Source organism: Phyllobates terribilis, unplaced genomic scaffold (assembly GCF_046119375.1).
Source record: "Phyllobates terribilis strain yellow unplaced genomic scaffold, ASM4611937v1 Scaffold_11__3_contigs__length_659146591, whole genome shotgun sequence".
NCBI lineage: Eukaryota > Metazoa > Chordata > Amphibia > Anura > Dendrobatidae > Phyllobates > Phyllobates terribilis.
Genome location: NW_027362771.1, coordinates 226,620,545 through 226,642,603, shown reverse-complemented (window position 1 = coordinate 226,642,603; position 22,059 = coordinate 226,620,545).

The window sequence follows — 22,059 nt, the reverse complement described above, 5'->3', positions numbered from 1 at the left end:
CCAAGTGTCCAGCGAGTGGAATTTCATGGGCGATCCGCAACAACTCATCCCTGAATGGGTAGGGGACGACCAGCTGTCTTTCCCTCAGCCACTCCTGTTGGGGTGTACAGGGAACTGTCTCCCGGTACAACCTCCCTTGGTCCCAGAATACCCTCTCCTTATCCGACTCGGAGGTGGGTTTCTCCGCGAGGCTCCTTAACGTCTCCAGGCTAGCATCTGAGTGCAGAGCTGCCTGAAACTCCTGGCTGGAGGAAGCCAGAAGTGAGGTTAAGGCCACGTCGTCACTGGGACCCTCTGGGACCGGCTCTGGGTCCATACCTGATTCAGTTATTCCTCTGTTCGAGGAGGGTCCAGAAGGCAGGGCGTTACTTGCGTTCTGGGCACTCTGACTGCGGGTAACAGCGGCTATATAGGCCGTCTCCCCGGGGAATAACCCCGTCTCATTAGCCTGCGAGGCCATGAGAACTACTTCTCCATCATCCTCCATTACCTCAGGCACAGTGCTACGTATGGGGCAGCGACTATCAGCCAGGTCACCATCTGTTGTGACACTGGTCACTGGCACAGCACCACCTGCGCCATGGTCCTCGTGCCTCTCCCCATTACCCTTGGCACTGACCGTTGCTCCTGCTAGGGGATCCTCATCAACATCACCCCGCAGAGTGACATGGCTGAGTTCTCCTGCACCTTCCAATACAACAACATCATCATCATCATCATCATCATCATCATGTAAAGCATTGACATTCACATTATCAGCATTAACCTTACCAACCGTATCAGAGCGGGGAGGGGTGTTAGGGACATAATAAGCAAACATCCTCCCCAAATCAGTTCCCAACAAAACATTTGCAGGTAGGTTTTTGGATACTCCCACTTCCTTCACCCCACTCCCCGCACCCCAATCAATAAAAACCCGGGCCATGGGCAAGGGGCATCGGACGCCCCCAATCCCAGTGACAGTCAGGGTCTTTCCTGGAATAAGCGCTTCAGGGGACACCAGTTCGGGTCGGATGAGGGTTCGTTCGGCCCCAGTGTCCTTGAGGCCTACAGTGAGAGTGTTCCCCACCCTGACAGACTGAAAGTTTTCACAGGCCCTCCCAACCGGCCCACCCACCAAAAGAACTGAGGCATTAGGCCCTGGGGCCTTGGATGGGGGGTTCTTCCTCTGCTTCTCTGGGCAAGTGGCGCTGAGATGACCAGTCTGGTTGCAGGAATAACACCTGCGGGCATCGGATGCAGGCAGGGCCTTGGCAACGGGAATAAGGCCTCTGGAAGGTCGGCTGGCAGGGGCAGGGATGGTGGTTGATGGCTTACCCCCTTTCCAGCTGGCGACGACCGGCTTCCGCATCTCTGGTCTCCGGTTGGCCTCGTAGGTGTCTGCGATCTGCGCTGCTTTATTGGCATCAGGTGGCTCCCGATCCATCACGAACTGCCGTACCTCAGTCGGACACAGATGCAGGAACTGGTCTTTCACCATCAGGTCCTTTAGCTGCTCAAAGGTGGTCGCTGACAGTCCTTGGATCCACTGCTCAAAGTTGGTTCTGAGCCCGTCTACCACATCACGGTAGGTGTCCTGTGGTCCACGTTGGAGGGTTCTGAATTTTTTCCGGTAAACCTCCGGAGTCAGCTGGTACTTTTTTATCAGGGCCTGCTTGACGGCCTCATAGTCTCCATCCTGCTCTCGAGGGAGGGAAGCAAACACCTCCAAAGCTTTTCCTCGGAGCCCTGGAGTCAAATATCTTGCCCATTGGTCGATGGGCAGCTGATACTGCCTGCAGGCCTTTTCAAAGCCTCGCAGAAATGTGTCCAAGTCCCCATCCTTTTCCATCACAGGGAAGTGCTCAGGACGAGGTTTAAAGCAGCTGGCACTGTTGGACTCACGGGTCTGCGTAGAGGGCGACTCCTTCTGAATCCGGGCTAACTCCAGCTGGTGTTGTCGGTCAGCTTGTCGCTCAGCAGCCTCTCGGTCAGCTTGGGCTTGTCGCTCAGCAGCCTCTCGGTCAGCTTGGGCTTGTCGCTCAGCCCGCTCCTGGAATTTCAGGATCAGCTCCAGTCGTCCATCATGATTGTCTGTGGCGAGCTCCTCCAAGGCCATCTGCAGGTGGGGGTCCACACTACCCTGGTTGCGGGTATGGCTGGCAATCACTGGTTGGACCCCGGCAGCAGCGCCATCCGGGCCTTGGCTGGCCGGCCCCTCATCAGGGCTCTGCTGTCGGACGGGCTCTGCAGCATCTTGTAACAGTTCAGAAATCATTTGTTCTTTGCTTTTGCCGTGGGGGTCAATGCCTTTGATTATACATATTCCAGTAAGAGTGTCCTTTTTCTGCTGGTGATACCAGGACTCCCCAACTACAACCATGATCACCAAAATAAAAATAGAAAAGAAAAATCGAAGAAGGGTAGGGGTAACTGCTACACATACAGTATTGTCTCAGATCTAATAAACACTGAGTTCGATCTTCAAAACTTTTGTGCAAGTTTTTAGTGAGAGGAATGATTGCTCAAACCAGATCACTAATGTCCTATGATCCCACCGCTTGCCACCAATTTGTCAAGAAAACAACACCCACTCTTGGGTCAGACCTTGCAGCTCTCTGGCGCCCCCTTATCCTGCTGGTCAAACACGGTATTGACAGAGGATAAGCACGGGTGCAGCTGCTCTAATTTATGTCGACTATTGCGGCACGTGATGTGACAGGATGTATATATACCACCAGTTCCTTCCAGGAACGTATATATACCTCCGACCAGCCACCCTCAAACCACAATATCACATAAATACTGGTATACTGCCACCACCGATCGCTTAACAGGTGGATGGGGTACCTGGTAGGTAACGTGAATTAGCGAGTGAGGAACGTGTTTGCTCGACATAGGACAAGAAGAAAGAAACTGGTAAATAATTAATGATTTACTCCCAAAAGGTGGGCAGTGTTTACAAAATATATACAAGATATTATAAAGGAGACAATTTACATGTATGCATAAACAGTTATTAAAATAAAAGGGATAAGTAATAGCAAAACCTGCTTCACAAGGTGATGGTCTCAGATTCTGTGGGGGGGACGGCTCCCCGGAAATTAGACTTGATTCCTTCACGCAGCGTGTAGTGCATGCGTCTGCGTCCCTGGTTGGAATGGCTTGAAAAATGGCCGATCTGGTTTAAGCAAGCAGCCAAAAGTCTGGGGAACACCCCTTATTTACCTTACAAGGGGGCTCGGCTTTGCGAGCCCACCCAGCTGCAGAAGACCTAAAAAATCCTTCAGATTCCATATCTTGGTGTGGGGGGGTCCCACATCCAAGAGGGAGACATCATCTTGACCGTCAGCAATATTCATGAAGATAGATATTAAATATGAAACCTCTATGACGCTCAGAAGCTCAGAATCCATTATCTCAGTTCCCGGTCATTCCTCAGTTATGCAAGTTATACTATTGTAATGGGAAAAAGGTAAGCATTCAAAAAACGTGGTTCCGATGTTTCTGTCAGACCTGTGCGTGATTAAAATTGGCATAAAACGTTTGTACAATTAAACAATGGGATTTTTTGGAGGGATTTTCCGGTTTGTACCAGCGCTTGCCCTGGACTGAGGTTTTATGGCGGGTCATAAAAATTCCTGGTTTGGGGAAAAGCAAAAGTGAGTTCTATGTCTTCACTTACAAACAGATAGGGGGGGGGGTTTCTTTTTTAAAACATCTCTCATTTTTTAAAACTCGGGCAAAAATACCTTTTGCCTCACAAATATATTCAATTTGCAACGTGATGGAGGTCAGTATAGATGGACTAATAGAACAAGTCCCACACACTGCTAGAAGGCCAAATATTTTTTCAGAGCTAGATGCAGAAAAATATTATATTCAATTTGCAACCTGATGGAGGTCAGTATAGATGGACTAATAGAACTAGTCCCACACACAGCTAGAAGCCCAAATATTTTTTCAGAGGTAGATGCAGAAAAAAATTATATTCAGTTTGCAACCTGATGGAGGTCAGTATAGATGGACTAATAGAACAAGTCTCACACACTGCTAGAAGGCCAAATATGCTTTCAGAGCCAGACGCAGAAAAAAATTATATTCAATTTGCAACCTGATGGAGGTCAGTATAGATGGACTAATAAAACAAGTCCCACACACTGCTAGAAGCCCAAATATTTTTTCAGAGCAAGATGCAGAAAAATATTATATTCAATTTGCAACCTGATGGAGGTCAGTATAGATGGACTAATAGAACAAGTCCCACACACTTCTAGAAGGCCAAATATTTTTTCAGAGCTAGATGCAGAAAAATATTATATTCCATTTGCAACCTGATGGAGGTCAGTATAGATGGACTAATAGAACTAGTCCCACACACAGCTAGAAGCCCAAATATTTTTTCAGAGGTAGATGCAGAAAAAAATTATATTCAGTTTGCAACCTGATGGAGGTCAGTATAGATGGACTAATAGAACAAGTCCCACACACAGCTAGAAGCCCAAATATTTTTTCAGAGCTAGATGCAGAAAAAAATTATATTCAATTTGCAACGTGATGGAGGTCAGTATAGATGGACTAATAGAACAAGTCCCACACACTTCTAGACGGCCAAATATTTTTTCAGCGCTACATGCAGAAAAAAAATATATTCAATTTGCAACGTGATGGAGGTCAGTATAGATGGACTAATAGAACAAGTCCCACACACTGCTAGAAGGCCAAATATTTTTTCAGAGCTAGATGCAGAAAAATATTATATACAATTTGCAACCTGATGGAGGTCAGTATAGATGGACTAATAGAACTAGTCCCACACACAGCTAGAAGCCCAAATATTTTTTCAGAGTTAGATGCAGAAAAAAATTATATTCAGTTTGCAACCTGATGGAGGTCAGTATAGATGGACTAATAGAACAAGTCTCACACACTGCTAGAAGGCCAAATATGCTTTCAGAGCCAGACGCAGAAAAAAATTATATTCAATTTGCAACCTGATGGAGGTCAGTATAGATGGACTAATAGAACAAGTCCCGCACACAGCTAGAAGCCCAAATATTTTTTCAGAGGTAGATGCAGAAAAAAATTATATTCAATTTGCAACCAGATGGAGGTCAGTATAGATGGACTAATAGAATAAGTCCCACACACTGCTAGAAGGCCAAATATTTTTTCAGAGCTAGATGCAGAAAAAAATTATATTCAATTTGCAACCTGATGGAGGTCAGTATAGATGGACTAATAGAACAAGTCTCACACACTGCTAGAAGGCCAAATGTGCTTTCAGAGCCAGACGCAGAAAAAAATTATGTTCAATTTGCAACCTGATGGAGGTCAGTATAGATGGACTAATAGAACAACTCCCGCACACAGCTAGAAGCCCAAATATTTTTTCAGAGGTAGATGCAGAAAAAAATTATATTCAATTTGCAACTTGATGGAGGTCAGTATAGATGGACTAATAGAAGAAGTCCCACACACTGCTAGAAGGCCAAATATTTTTTCAGAGCTAGATGCAGAAAAATATTATATTCAATTTGCAACCTGATGGAGGTCAGTATAGATTGACTAATAGAACAAGTCCCACACACTCCTAGAAGCCCAAATATTTTTTCAGAGCTAGATGCAGAAAAATATTATATTCAATTTGCAACCTGATGGAGGTCAGTATAGATGGACTAATAGAACAAGTCCCACACACAGCTTGAAGCCCAAATATTTTTTCAGAGGTAGATGCAGAAAAAAATTATATTCAATTTGCAACCTGATGGAGGTCAGTATAGATGGACTAATAGAACAAGTCCAACACACTGCTAGAAGGCCAAATATTTTTTCAGAGCTAGATGCAGAAAAATATTATATTCAATTTGCAACCTGATGGAGGTCAGTATAGATGGACTAATAGAACAAGTCCCACACACTGCTAGAAGCCCAAATATTTTTTCAGAGCAAGATGCAGAAAAATATTATATTCAATTTGCAACCTGATGGAGGTCAGTATAGATGGACTAATAGAACAAGTCCCACACACTGCTAGAAGGCCAAATATTTTTTCCGAGCTAGATGCAGAAAAATATTATATTCCATTTGCAACCTGATGGAGGTCAGTATAGATGGACTAATAGAACTAGTCCCACACACAGCTAGAAGCCCAAATATTTTTTCAGAGGTAGATGCAGAAAAAAATTATATTCAGTTTGCAACCTGATGGAGGTCAGTATAGATGGACTAATAGAACAAGTCCCACACACAGCTAGAAGCCCAAATATTTTTTCAGAGCTAGATGCAGAAAAAAATTATATTCAATTTGCAACGTGATGGAGGTCAGTATAGATGGACTAATAGAACAAGTCCCACACACTGCTAGACGGCCAAATATTTTTTCAGCGCTACATGCAGAAAAAAAATATATTCAATTTGCAACGTGATGGAGGTCAGTATAGATGGACTAATAGAACAAGTCCCACACACTGCTAGAAGGCCAAATATTTTTTCAGAGCTAGATGCAGAAAAAAATTATATTCAATTTGCAACCTGATGAAGGTCAGTATAGATGGACTAATAGAACAAGTCCCACACACTGCTAGAAGGCCAAATATTTTTTCAGAGCTAGAAGCAGAAAAAAATTATATTCAATTTGCAACCTGATGGAGGTCAGTATAGATGGACTAATAGAACAAGTCCCACACACTGCTAGAAGGCCAAATATTTTTTCAGACCTAGATGCAGAAAAAAATTATATTCAATTTGCAACCTGATGGAGGTCAGTATAGATGGACTAATAGAACAAGTCCCACACACTGCTAGAAGGCCCAATATTTTTTCAGAGCTGGATGCAGAAAAATATTATATTCAATTTGCAACCTGATGGAGGTCAGTATAGATGGACTAATAGAACAAGTCCCACACACAGCTAGAAGCCCAAATATTTTTTCAGAGGTAGATGCAGAAATAAATTATATTCAGTTTGCAACCTGATGGAGGTCAGTATAGAAGGACTAAGAGAACAAGTCCCACACACAGCTAGAAGCCCAAATATTTTTTCAGAGCTAGATGCAGAAAAAAATTAAATTCAATTTGCAACGTGATGGAGGTCAGTATAGATGGACTAATAGAACAAGTCCCACACACTGCTAGAAGGCCAAATATTTTTTCAGCGCTAGATGCAGAAAAAAATTATATTCAATTTGCAACGTGATGGAGGTCAGTATAGATGGACTAATAGAATAAGTCCCACATACTGCTAGAAGGCCAAATATTTTTTCAGAGCTAGATGCAGAAAAAAATTATATTCAGTTTGCAACCTGATGGAGGTCAGTATAGATGGGCTAATAGAACAAGTCCCACACACTGCTAGAAGGCCAAATATTTTTTCAGAGCTAGATGCAGAAAAATATTATATTCAATTTGCAACCTGATGGAGGTCAGTATAGATGGACTAATAGAACAAGTCCCACACACAGCTAGAAGCCCAAATATTTTTTCAGAGGTAGATGCAGAAAAAAATTATATTCAGTTTGCAACCTGATGGAGGTCAGTATAGATGGACTAATAGAACAAGTCCCACACACTGCTAGAAGCCCAAATATTTTTTCAGAGCTAGATGCAGAACAATATTATATTCAATTTGCAACCTGATGGAGGTCAGTATAGATGGACTAATAGAACAAGTCCCACACACTGCTAGAAGCCCAAATATTTTTTCAGAGCTAGATGCAGAAAAATATTATATTCAATTTGCAACCTGATGGAGGTCAGTATAGATGGACTAATAGAGCAAGTCCCACACACAGCTAGAAGCCCAAATATTTTTTCAGAGGTAAATGCAGAAAAAAATTATATTCAATTTGCAACCTGATGGAGGTCAGTATAGATGGACTAATAGAACAAGGCCCACACACTCCTAGAAGGCCAAATATTTTTTCAGAGCTAGATGCAGAAAAATATTATATTCAATTTGCAACCTGATGGAGGTCAGTATAGATGGACTAATAGAACAAGTCCCACACACTGCTAGAAGGCCAAATATTTTTTCAGAGCTAGATGCAGAAAAATATTATATTCAATTTGCAACGTGATGGAGGTCAGTATAGATGGACTAATAGAACAAGTCCCACACACAGCTAGAAGCCCAAATATTTTTTCAGAGGTAGATGCAGAAAAAAATTATATTCAGTTTGCAACCTGATGGAGGTCAGTATAGATGGACTAGTAGAACAAGTCCCACACACAGCTAGAAGCCCAAATATTTTTTCAGAGCTAGATGCAGAAAAAAATTATATTCAATTTGCAACGTGATGGAGGTCAGTATAGATGGACAAATAGAACAAGTCCCACACACTGCTAGAAGGCCAAATATTTTTTAAGAGCTAGATGCAGAAAAAAATTATATTCAATTTGCAACCTGATGGAGGTCAGTATAGATGGAATAATAGAACATGTCCCACACACTGCTAGAAGGCCAAATATTTTTTCAGAGCTAGATGTAGAAAAAAATTATATTCAATTTGCAACCTGATGGAGGTCAGTATAGATGGACTAATAGAACAAGTCCCACACACAGCTAGAAGCCCAAATATTTTTTCAGAGCTAGATGCAGAAAAAAATTATATTCAATTTGCAACGTGATGGAGGTCAGTATAGATGGACAAATAGAACAAGTCCCACACACTGCTAGAAGGCCAAATATTTTTTAAGAGCTAGATGCAGAAAAAAATTATATTCAATTTGCAACCTGATGGAGGTCAGTATAGATGGAATAATAGAACATGTCCCACACACTGCTAGAAGGCCAAATATTTTTTCAGAGCTAGATGCAGAAAAAAATTATATTCAATTTGCAACCTGATGGAGGTCAGTATAGATGGACTAATAGAACAAGTCCCACACACTGCTAGAAGCCCAAATTTTTTTTCAGAGCTAGATGCAGAAAAATATTATATTCAATTTGCAACCTGATGGAGGTCAGTATAGATGGACTAATAGAACAAGTCCCACACACTGCTAGATGGCCAAATATTTTTTCAGAGCTAGATGCAGAAAAATATTATATTCAATTTGCAACGTGATGGAGGTCAGTATAGATGGACTAATAGAACAAGTCCCACACACTGCTAGAAGGCCAAATATTTTTTCAGAGCTAGATGCAGAAAAAAATTATATTCAATTTGCAACCTGATGGAGGTCAGTATAGATGGACTAATAGAACAAGTCCCACACACTGCTAGAAGGCCAAATATTTTTTCAGAGCTAGATGCAGAAAAAAATTATATTCAATTTGCAACGTGATGGAGGTCAGTATAGATGGACTAATAGACCAAGTCCCACACACTGCTAGAAGGCCAAATATTTTTTCAGAGCTGGATGCAGAAAAATATTATATTCAATTTGCAACCTGATGGAGGTCAGTATAGATGGACTAATAGAACAAGTCCCACAGACTGCTAGAAGGCCAAATATTTTTACAGAGCTAGATGCAGAAAAATATTATATTCAATTTGCAACCTGATGGAGGTCAGTATAGATGGACTAATAGAACAAGTCCCACACACAGCTAGAAGCCCAAATATTTTTTCAGAGCTAGATGCAATAAAAAAATTATATTCAATGTGCAACGTGATGGAGGTCAGTATAGATGGACTAATAGAACAAGTCCCACACACTGCTAGAAGGCCAAATATTTTTTCAGAGCTAGATGCAGAAAAAAATTATATTCAATTTGCAACCTGATGGAGGTCAGTATAGATGGACTAATAGAACAAGTCCCACACACTGCTAGAAGGCCAAATATTTTTTCAGAGCTAGATGCAGAAAAATATTATATTCAATTTGCAACCTGATGGAGGTCAGTATAGATGGACTAATAGAACAAGTCCCACACACTGCTAGAAGCCCAAATATTTTTTCAGAGGTAGATGCAGAAAAAAATTATATTCAGTTTGCAACCTGATGGAGGTCAGTATAGATGGACTAATAGAACAAGTCCTACACACAGCTAGAAGCCCAAATATTTTTTCAGAGCTAGATGCAGAAAAAAATTATATTCAAATTGCAACGTGATGGAGGTCAGTATAGATGGACTAATAGAACATGTCCCACACACTGCTAGAAGGCCAAATATTTTTTCAGAGCTAGATGCAGAAAAAAATTATATTCAATTTGCAACCTGATGGAGGTCAGTATAGATGGACTAATAGAACAAGTCCCACACACTGCTAGAAAGCCAAATATTTTTTCAGAGCTGGATGCAGAAAAATATTATATTCAATTTGCAACCTGATGGAGGTCAGTATAGATGGACTAATAGAACAAGTCCCACACACTGCTAGAAGGCCAAATATTTTTACAGAGCTAGATGCAGAAAAATATTATATTCAATTTGCAACCTGATGGAGGTCAGTATAGATGGACTAATAGAACAAGTCCCACAAAGAGCTAGAAGCCCAAATATTTTTTCAGAGGTAGATGCAGAAAAAAATTATATTCAGTTTGCAATCTGATGGAGGTCAGTATAGATGGACTAATAGAACAAGTCCCACACACTGCTAGAAGGCCAAATATTTTTTCAGAGCTAGATGCAGAAAAATATTATATTCAATTTGCAACCTGATGGAGGTCAGTATAGATGGACTAATAGAACAAGTCCCACACACAGCTAGAAGCCCAAATATTTTTTCAGAGGTAGATGCAGAAAAAAATTATATTCAGTTTGCAACCTGATGGAGGTCAGTATAGATGGACTAATAGAACAAGTCCCACACACTGCTAGAAGGCCAAATATTTTTTCAGAGCTAGATGCAGAAAAAAATTATATTCAATTTGCAACCTGATGGAGGTCAGTATAGATGGACTAATAGAACAAGTCCCACACTCTGCTAGAAGGCCAAATATTTTTTCAGACCTAGATGCAGAAAAAAATTATATTCAATTTGCAACCTGATGGAGGTCAGTATAGATGGACTAATAGAACAAGTCCCACACACTGCTAGAAGCCCAAATATTTTTTCAGAGCTAGATGCAGAACAATATTATATTCAATTTGCAACCTGATGGAGGTCAGTATAGATGGACTAATAGAACAAGTCCCACACACTGCTAGAAGCCCAAATATTTTTTCAGAGCTAGATGCAGAAAAATATTATATTCAATTTGCAACCTGATGGAGGTCAGTATAGATGGACTAATAGAGCAAGTCCCACACACAGCTAGAAGCCCAAATATTTTTTCAGAGGTAAATGCAGAAAAAAATTATATTCAATTTGCAACCTGATGGAGGTCAGTATAGATGGACTAATAGAACAAGTCCCACACACTGCTAGAAGGCCAAATATTTTTTCAGAGCTAGATGCAGAAAAATATTATATTCAATTTGCAACGTGATGGAGGTCAGTATAGATGGACTAATAGAACAAGTCCCACACACAGCTAGAAGCCCAAATATTTTTTCAGAGGTAGATGCAGAAAAAAATTATATTCAGTTTGCAACCTGATGGAGGTCAGTATAGATGGACTAGTAGAACAAGTCCCACACACAGCTAGAAGCCCAAATATTTTTTCAGAGCTAGATGCAGAAAAAAATTATATTCAATTTGCAACGTGATGGAGGTCAGTATAGATGGACAAATAGAACAAGTCCCACACACTGCTAGAAGGCCAAATATTTTTTAAGAGCTAGATGCAGAAAAAAATTATATTCAATTTGCAACCTGATGGAGGTCAGTATAGATGGAATAATAGAACATGTCCCACACACTGCTAGAAGGCCAAATATTTTTTCAGAGCTAGATGTAGAAAAAAATTATATTCAATTTGCAACCTGATGGAGGTCAGTATAGATGGACTAATAGAACAAGTCCCACACACAGCTAGAAGCCCAAATATTTTTTCAGAGCTAGATGCAGAAAAAAATTATATTCAATTTGCAACGTGATGGAGGTCAGTATAGATGGACAAATAGAACAAGTCCCACACACTGCTAGAAGGCCAAATATTTTTTAAGAGCTAGATGCAGAAAAAAATTATATTCAATTTGCAACCTGATGGAGGTCAGTATAGATGGAATAATAGAACATGTCCCACACACTGCTAGAAGGCCAAATATTTTTTCAGAGCTAGATGCAGAAAAAAATTATATTCAATTTGCAACCTGATGGAGGTCAGTATAGATGGACTAATAGAACAAGTCCCACACACTGCTAGAAGCCCAAATTTTTTTTCAGAGCTAGATGCAGAAAAATATTATATTCAATTTGCAACCTGATGGAGGTCAGTATAGATGGACTAATAGAACAAGTCCCACACACTGCTAGATGGCCAAATATTTTTTCAGAGCTAGATGCAGAAAAATATTATATTCAATTTGCAACGTGATGGAGGTCAGTATAGATGGACTAATAGAACAAGTCCCACACACTGCTAGAAGGCCAAATATTTTTTCAGAGCTAGATGCAGAAAAAAATTATATTCAATTTGCAACCTGATGGAGGTCAGTATAGATGGACTAATAGAACAAGTCCCACACACTGCTAGAAGGCCAAATATTTTTTCAGAGCTAGATGCAGAAAAAAATTATATTCAATTTGCAACGTGATGGAGGTCAGTATAGATGGACTAATAGACCAAGTCCCACACACTGCTAGAAGGCCAAATATTTTTTCAGAGCTGGATGCAGAAAAATATTATATTCAATTTGCAACCTGATGGAGGTCAGTATAGATGGACTAATAGAACAAGTCCCACAGACTGCTAGAAGTCCAAATATTTTTACAGAGCTAGATGCAGAAAAATATTATATTCAATTTGCAACCTGATGGAGGTCAGTATAGATGGACTAATAGAACAAGTCCCACACACAGCTAGAAGCCCAAATATTTTTTCAGAGCTAGATGCAATAAAAAAATTATATTCAATGTGCAACGTGATGGAGGTCAGTATAGATGGACTAATAGAACAAGTCCCACACACTGCTAGAAGGCCAAATATTTTTTCAGAGCTAGATGCAGAAAAAAATTATATTCAATTTGCAACCTGATGGAGGTCAGTATAGATGGACTAATAGAACAAGTCCCACACACTGCTAGAAGGCCAAATATTTTTTCAGAGCTAGATGCAGAAAAATATTATATTCAATTTGCAACCTGATGGAGGTCAGTATAGATGGACTAATAGAACAAGTCCCACACACTGCTAGAAGCCCAAATATTTTTTCAGAGGTAGATGCAGAAAAAAATTATATTCAGTTTGCAACCTGATGGAGGTCAGTATAGATGGACTAATAGAACAAGTCCTACACACAGCTAGAAGCCCAAATATTTTTTCAGAGCTAGATGCAGAAAAAAATTATATTCAAATTGCAACGTGATGGAGGTCAGTATAGATGGACTAATAGAACATGTCCCACACACTGCTAGAAGGCCAAATATTTTTTCAGAGCTAGATGCAGAAAAAAATTATATTCAATTTGCAACCTGATGGAGGTCAGTATAGATGGACTAATAGAACAAGTCCCACACACTGCTAGAAAGCCAAATATTTTTTCAGAGCTGGATGCAGAAAAATATTATATTCAATTTGCAACCTGATGGAGGTCAGTATAGATGGACTAATAGAACAAGTCCCACACACTGCTAGAAGGCCAAATATTTTTACAGAGCTAGATGCAGAAAAATATTATATTCAATTTGCAACCTGATGGAGGTCAGTATAGATGGACTAATAGAACAAGTCCCACACAGAGCTAGAAGCCCAAATATTTTTTCAGAGGTAGATGCAGAAAAAAATTATATTCAGTTTGCAATCTGATGGAGGTCAGTATAGATGGACTAATAGAATAAGTCCCACACACAGCTAGAAGCCCAAATATTTTTTCAGAGCTAGATGCAATAAAAAAATTATATTCAATTTGCAACGTGATGGAGGTCAGTATAGATGGACTAATAGTACAAGTCCCACACACTGCTAGAAGGCCAAATATTTTTTCAGAGCTAGATGCAGAAAAAAATTATATTCAATTTGCAACCTGATGGAGGTCAGTATAGATGGACTAATAGAACAAGTCCCACACACTGCTAGAAGGCCAAATATTTTTTCAGAGCTAGATGCAGAAAAATATTATATTCAATTTGCAACCTGATGGAGGTCAGTATAGATGGACTAATAGAACAAGTCCCACACACAGCTAGAAGCCCAAATATTTTTTCAGAGGTAGATGCAGAAAAAAATTATATTCAGTTTGCAACCTGATGGAGGTCAGTATAGATGGACTAATAGAACAAGTCCCACACACTGCTAGAAGGCCAAATATTTTTTCAGAGCTAGATGCAGAAAAAAATTATATTCAATTTGCAACCTGATGGAGGTCAGTATAGATGGACTAATAGAACAAGTCCCACACTCTGCTAGAAGGCCAAATATTTTTTCAGACCTAGATGCAGAAAAAAATTATATTCAATTTGCAACCTGATGGAGGTCAGTATAGATGGACTAATAGAACAAGTCCCACACACTGCTAGAAGCCCAAATATTTTTTCAGAGCTAGATGCAGAACAATATTATATTCAATTTGCAACCTGATGGAGGTCAGTATAGATGGACTAATAGAACAAGTCCCACACACTGCTAGAAGCCCAAATATTTTTTCAGAGCTAGATGCAGAAAAATATTATATTCAATTTGCAACCTGATGGAGGTCAGTATAGATGGACTAATAGAGCAAGTCCCACACACAGCTAGAAGCCCAAATATTTTTTCAGAGGTAAATGCAGAAAAAAATTATATTCAATTTGCAACCTGATGGAGGTCAGTATAGATGGACTAATAGAACAAGGCCCACACACTCCTAGAAGGCCAAATATTTTTTCAGAGCTAGATGCAGAAAAATATTATATTCAATTTGCAACCTGATGGAGGTCAGTATAGATGGACTAATAGAACAAGTCCCACACACTGCTAGAAGGCCAAATATTTTTTCAGAGCTAGATGCAGAAAAATATTATATTCAATTTGCAACGTGATGGAGGTCAGTATAGATGGACTAATAGAACAAGTCCCACACACAGCTAGAAGCCCAAATATTTTTTCAGAGGTAGATGCAGAAAAAAATTATATTCAGTTTGCAACCTGATGGAGGTCAGTATAGATGGACTAGTAGAACAAGTCCCACACACAGCTAGAAGCCCAAATATTTTTTCAGAGCTAGATGCAGAAAAAAATTATATTCAATTTGCAACGTGATGGAGGTCAGTATAGATGGACAAATAGAACAAGTCCCACACACTGCTAGAAGGCCAAATATTTTTTAAGAGCTAGATGCAGAAAAAAATTATATTCAATTTGCAACCTGATGGAGGTCAGTATAGATGGAATAATAGAACATGTCCCACACACTGCTAGAAGGCCAAATATTTTTTCAGAGCTAGATGTAGAAAAAAATTATATTCAATTTGCAACCTGATGGAGGTCAGTATAGATGGACTAATAGAACAAGTCCCACACACAGCTAGAAGCCCAAATATTTTTTCAGAGCTAGATGCAGAAAAAAATTATATTCAATTTGCAACGTGATGGAGGTCAGTATAGATGGACAAATAGAACAAGTCCCACACACTGCTAGAAGGCCAAATATTTTTTAAGAGCTAGATGCAGAAAAAAATTATATTCAATTTGCAACCTGATGGAGGTCAGTATAGATGGAATAATAGAACATGTCCCACACACTGCTAGAAGGCCAAATATTTTTTCAGAGCTAGATGCAGAAAAAAATTATATTCAATTTGCAACCTGATGGAGGTCAGTATAGATGGACTAATAGAACAAGTCCCACACACTGCTAGAAGCCCAAATTTTTTTTCAGAGCTAGATGCAGAAAAATATTATATTCAATTTGCAACCTGATGGAGGTCAGTATAGATGGACTAATAGAACAAGTCCCACACACTGCTAGATGGCCAAATATTTTTTCAGAGCTAGATGCAGAAAAATATTATATTCAATTTGCAACGTGATGGAGGTCAGTATAGATGGACTAATAGAACAAGTCCCACACACTGCTAGAAGGCCAAATATTTTTTCAGAGCTAGATGCAGAAAAAAATTATATTCAATTTGCAACCTGATGGAGGTCAGTATAGATGGACTAATAGAACAAGTCCCACACACTGCTAGAAGGCCAAATATTTTTTCAGAGCTAGATGCAGAAAAAAATTATATTCAATTTGCAACGTGATGGAGGTCAGTATAGATGGACTAATAGACCAAGTCCCACACACTGCTAGAAGGCCAAATATTTTTTCAGAGCTGGATGCAGAAAAATATTATATTCAATTTGCAACCTGATGGAGGTCAGTATAGATGGACTAATAGAACAAGTCCCACAGACTGCTAGAAGGCCAAATATTTTTACAGAGCTAGATGCAGAAAAATATTATATTCAATTTGCAACCTGATGGAGGTCAGTATAGATGGACTAATAGAACAAGTCCCACACACAGCTAGAAGCCCAAATATTTTTTCAGAGCTAGATGCAATAAAAAAATTATATTCAATGTGCAACGTGATGGAGGTCAGTATAGATGGACTAATAGAACAAGTCCCACACACTGCTAGAAGGCCAAATATTTTTTCAGAGCTAGATGCAGAAAAAAATTATATTCAATTTGCAACCTGATGGAGGTCAGTATAGATGGACTAATAGAACAAGTCCCACACACTGCTAGAAGGCCAAATATTTTTTCAGAGCTAGATGCAGAAAAATATTATATTCAATTTGCAACCTGATGGAGGTCAGTATAGATGGACTAATAGAACAAGTCCCACACACTGCTAGAAGCCCAAATATTTTTTCAGAGGTAGATGCAGAAAAAAATTATATTCAGTTTGCAACCTGATGGAGGTCAGTATAGATGGACTAATAGAACAAGTCCTACACACAGCTAGAAGCCCAAATATTTTTTCAGAGCTAGATGCAGAAAAAAATTATATTCAAATTGCAACGTGATGGAGGTCAGTATAGATGGACTAATAGAACATGTCCCACACACTGCTAGAAGGCCAAATATTTTTTCAGAGCTAGATGCAGAAAAAAATTATATTCAATTTGCAACCTGATGGAGGTCAGTATAGATGGACTAATAGAACAAGTCCCACACACTGCTAGAAGGCCAAATATTTTTTCAGAGCTAGATGCAGAAAAAAATTATATTCAATTTGCAACCTGATGGAGGTCAGTATAGATGGACTAATAGAACAAGTCCCACACTCTGCTAGAAGGCCAAATATTTTTTCAGACCTAGATGCAGAAAAAAATTATATTCAATTTGCAACCTGATGGAGGTCAGTATAGATCGACTAATAGAACAAGTCCCACACACTGCTAGAAGGCCAAATATTTTTTCAGAGCTAGATGCAGAAAAATTTTATATTCAATTTGCAACCTGATGGAGGTCAGTATAGATGGACTAATAGAACTAGTCCCACACACAGCTAGAAGCCCAAATATTTTTTCAGAGGTAAATGCAGAAAAAAATTATATTCAATTTGTAACCTGATGGAGGTCAGTATAGATGAACTAATAGAACATGTCCCACTCACTGCTAGAAGGCCAAATATTTTTTCAGAGCTAGATGCAGAAAAATATTATATTCAATTTGCAACCTGATGGAGGTCAGTATAGATGGACTAATAGAACAAGTCCCACACACTGCTAGAAGGCCAAATATTTTTTCAGAGCTAGATGCAGAAAAATATTATATTCAATTTGCAACGTGTTGGAGGTCAGTATAGATGGACTAATAGAACAAGTCCCACACACAGCTAGAAGCCCAAATATTTTTTCAGAGGTAGATGCAGAAAAAAATTATATTCAGTTTGCAACCTGATGGAGGTCAGTATAGATGGACTAATAGAACAAGTCCCACACACAGCTAGAAGCCCAAATATTTTTTCAGAGCTAGATGCAGAAAAAAATTATATTCAATTTGCAACGTGATGGAGGTCAGTATAGATGGACTAATAGAACAAGTCCCACACACTGCTAGAAGGCCAAATATTTTTTCAGAGCTAGATGCAGAAAAAAATTATATTCAATTTGCAACGTGATGGAGGTCAGTATAGATGGACTAATAGAACAAGTCCCACACACTGCTAGAAGGCCAAATCTTTTTTCAGAGCTAGATGCAGAAAAAAATTATATTCAATTTGCAACCTTATGGAGGTCAGTATAGATGGACTAATAGAATGATGCTATGCCCAAAAGGTTTTACTTCACTAGGTGCAGTAAAAAAATTGGTATTCTATACACAGGTGGTGTAGCTTGCAACACAGATAGGCTACTCCACTGACTAACACACTCTGCAATAGGCCAAAAAGGATTAGCTTTGCTAGATTTAGCCAAATGCTGTGAAAAAAACTTGCACAGCACTGGCACAGACCTGCCTGGCAAAAACTGATAGGAACTGATCTAACTTAGTCCTGAAAAGGACTGCAATTACAATTAGTCCTTACTCCCAACCTATCTATTTAAGAGCACAGACCTGCCTGATAAAAGTCGTAGGAAATGCTGTAACCTAGTCCTTAATAGTGTTGAGCCACCCCCGTAGTGTTCGAGTTCGATTCGGTTCGTCGAACACCCGTGTGTTCGCCGAACTGTTCGTCGAACTGTTCGTCGAACACCGTCGAACACCTTCGAACACCGTTAAAACCAATGGCAGGCAAACAAAAACACATAGAAACACATAGAAAACACCTTCAAAGGTGTCCAAAAGCTGACAAACTGCTCAGAAGACATAACTAACACATGGAAAAGTGACAAGTACATATAGTCATGCGAAAATAAAAGAGGTGGAGGAGTAAAAGGAGGGGGAGACACAGATATAGGCATGTCATGCCCTTCTAAAATCCAAAAAGTGAGAAGCCGACACGGCCAGTCCGCTCCTGCCCGTGCCACCTCCGTGTCGCCGGGTTTGTGCCAGAGCCGCGGTGAACCCTGACGGCCAGCCCCCCTCTCCCAATACTGGTGCCTGTCCGCTGGTGGGTCGAGCGAGCCCCCCTGTGGTGGAGGCAGCTCTAAGCTTTTTAATTTAAATTGTCTCTCTAATTTGAATGAATACACTTTAAATCCATTTACAAGGATCTATTGGAGGGCAAGTCTCATGCCAGCAGCCGCGTAATTCCAGCTCCAGTAGCGTCCACTAAAGCTGCTGCAGTTAAAAAGCTTTTATAAGGATCGAGCTCGGCTGTCCACCGCAAGGCATCCTACTGCCAGTCCCAGCCCCTATGCCTTGGGGTGCCTCCTGATGCTCTTCACTGAGTATCCCATGGTCCCGAAGCATTTCCTTTGAAAAAATTAAGTGTCTAAACTACAGGTGGTGTAGCTTGCTTAACAGCCGGGATAATCCGCTGACTAGCAGACACTGCTACTAGGCACAAAGTATTTCCTGGGCTAGATGCAGTTAAAAATTTGTAATTAGATACTCTCGTTGGATGCTGAGAAAGCATTCCATAGAGTCTCCTGGCACGCCATATATGATTCTCTTAAAAAGCTTGGGGTAGGGGTCTAGGGGACCCTTTTATAGCCAAAATCACGGCCCTGTATCACAATACGTCACCTAGGCTGAAGATAAATGGAACTGTAGCACCCTGAGGGCTCGGTTGCTACAGAGGTATTGCACCTCACCCAGAGGTGTGATATCTCACTCTCAGGTAAGGATGGAGTGTGGATCAGGACCCGACACCTGCATGCATTACACCACATTGCCGTGGGGCAGGGCGACCAATATGCCTCTGAGATGGGCACGACAGTCCCTGTCCCTGGCTGGAGTGGGGGGAGGGAACACTGAGGAAGGGGAACCCTGTAGTGCAGGAGCAGGGAGGAAGCAGTTCCTGGGTGCATTGAGAAGGGAGTATAAAAGGTGGGCACCATCTTAGTTCAGTGCAGAGAAGTCTGAGCAGAAGTGGCAGGGAGCAGGGGCTCTGTATGAGCTCTGCTCCGGAGGCGGGCCTAGTAACAGAGGCCCAGGCCTGGAAGAGGGAGAAGGAAGGAAGAGGAGCGGAGAAGGCTCCAGGAACGAGGAATGAAGGGATCCCAGGGGTGCGGACGGGCGAGTCGCCACCGCACGCCCGAATCCACCTGCGTGGAGGGGTCAGGCCAAAGGGGGAGACCGGTCCCCGAAACTAGTGGAGGCAGGAAACGACCCTCAGCTAGAAACCGGAGGCTGTGACATTTTATGTGGCGCAGCCCCTCGCTACACCCGCTAGGAAGGCACCACATAGGGTCAGGGAAACTGGCGCCAAGTTTACCAAGAGGAGGCCCGAGGCAGCCGGACAGAAGGGTTGGTAAGAAAGGCCAGACAAAGGACACACAAAGGGGGTCCTGTGAAGCGCTCCAAAGTTATCTGGGAGTTGTCTGAGCCCCTCACCTGGTGAGCACAGTACGACGTGGGCAGCCGTTACCTGCAGACGTGGTCTGGATAATAAGAACTGTGAGTAAAGGCCCTGGACTGCATCACTGACTCCGTGTCGTTACTGCTGCTGCCCTGCACCATCACCCCCATCCTCCGCATACACTGCCCTGAGGCTATACTCCTCCCGTGGGGAGTTATGCTACGCTCTGCTGCACCCACAACACCAGCCTCAGCGGTCTGCCCTGCAGCGGCGGTTCACTCTGACCGCAATCCACGGGTGGCGTAGTCGGACATTTAAACATCAAAACCACATAAATAGTTCCGCCACTGGTTTGACCACCCTGAGCCACGGAACCGGGTCGCCGCCACGAAGACTACAACCACCAGCATCCACCAAAAAGGGTCCGGCTCCGGGTGTCCCAAGGCCCAGGGGGTGCATCAGAACATTTTCATCACCTTTCACAATCACCAATGGGACAAGGCAGGGATGTCCTCTGTCCCCTCTCTTATACATCCTAGTGACGGAGCACCTGCTCTCATCAATTCGACATAACCCCAATATTAGGTGGATTGAGGTGGGAGGCACCGAGTACAAGTGCTCTCTATTTGCTGATGATGTCCTAGTATATATCACTCAATCACATATATCCATCCATGCTGTTATGGCTGAAATAGATCACTTTGTTACATGGTCAAATTTTAAAATCAATGCAGCGAAGTCTGAGGCCCTCGATGTCTCCCTCCCCAAATCCATATAGGATTCCATCCAGTCCAACGTTCCCTTTGCCTGGCCCTCACAGGGTATCAAATACTTAGGAATTCCTATTCATAGAGACCTCTCCCATCTATGTTATCTTAATTTTGGGCCCTTTATTGAACAACTCCATACAGACCACGGTTGGCAAGTTAGAACTGTAAGATTCACTACGTGAACCACTGGTGTTTTGTGGAAAAGCACATGTACACTGCGTTCCAAATTATTATGCAAAAAGTGTTTAGGAGTGATAAGGGAAGAATTTGTTTGTTTGTCAATTAAACTCATTGATGGTGATGTGTGTCAGGGTTCTTTATATCACTGTAAGCAATTGCAGACACCTGTGCTAATTAGTTTGGCAGGTGTGTCCAATGAAAGGCAAGACTACTTAAGAAGGCTGTCTCACATTATTAAGCAGCCTACATTTTCTGCCAAAATGGGAAAGAAAAAGGATGTGTCGGCTGCTGAGAAGCAACAAATTGTGGAGTGTTTAGGTCAAGGCATGACTACAATCAACATTGTGCGATGATCAGGATGAAGTGTCTTGGCAATCAAGAAGTATGTAGCTGATTCACAGTACACACGTGTGCGTGCTGATAAGGGCAAATTGAGGACTCTTTCCGACAGGCAATTACGTCAGGTTGAAAGAGCAGCGGCAAAAAAGCCTTGTCATAGCAGCAGACAAGTTTTTGAAGCTGCTTGTGCCTCCAACGTCCCCCGAACAACAAGATGCAGGGTCCTTCAGAGGTTTGCAGATGTGCATACGCCATCCTGTCGACCTCCTCTATCCACTTCACACAAGCAGAAATGGCTCCAGTGGGCCAAACATTACATGAAGACTGATTTCAAAACTGTTTTGTTCACGGATGAGTGCCGTGCAGCGCTCGATGGTCCAGATGGATGGAGTGGAGGATGGCTGGTTGATGGACAC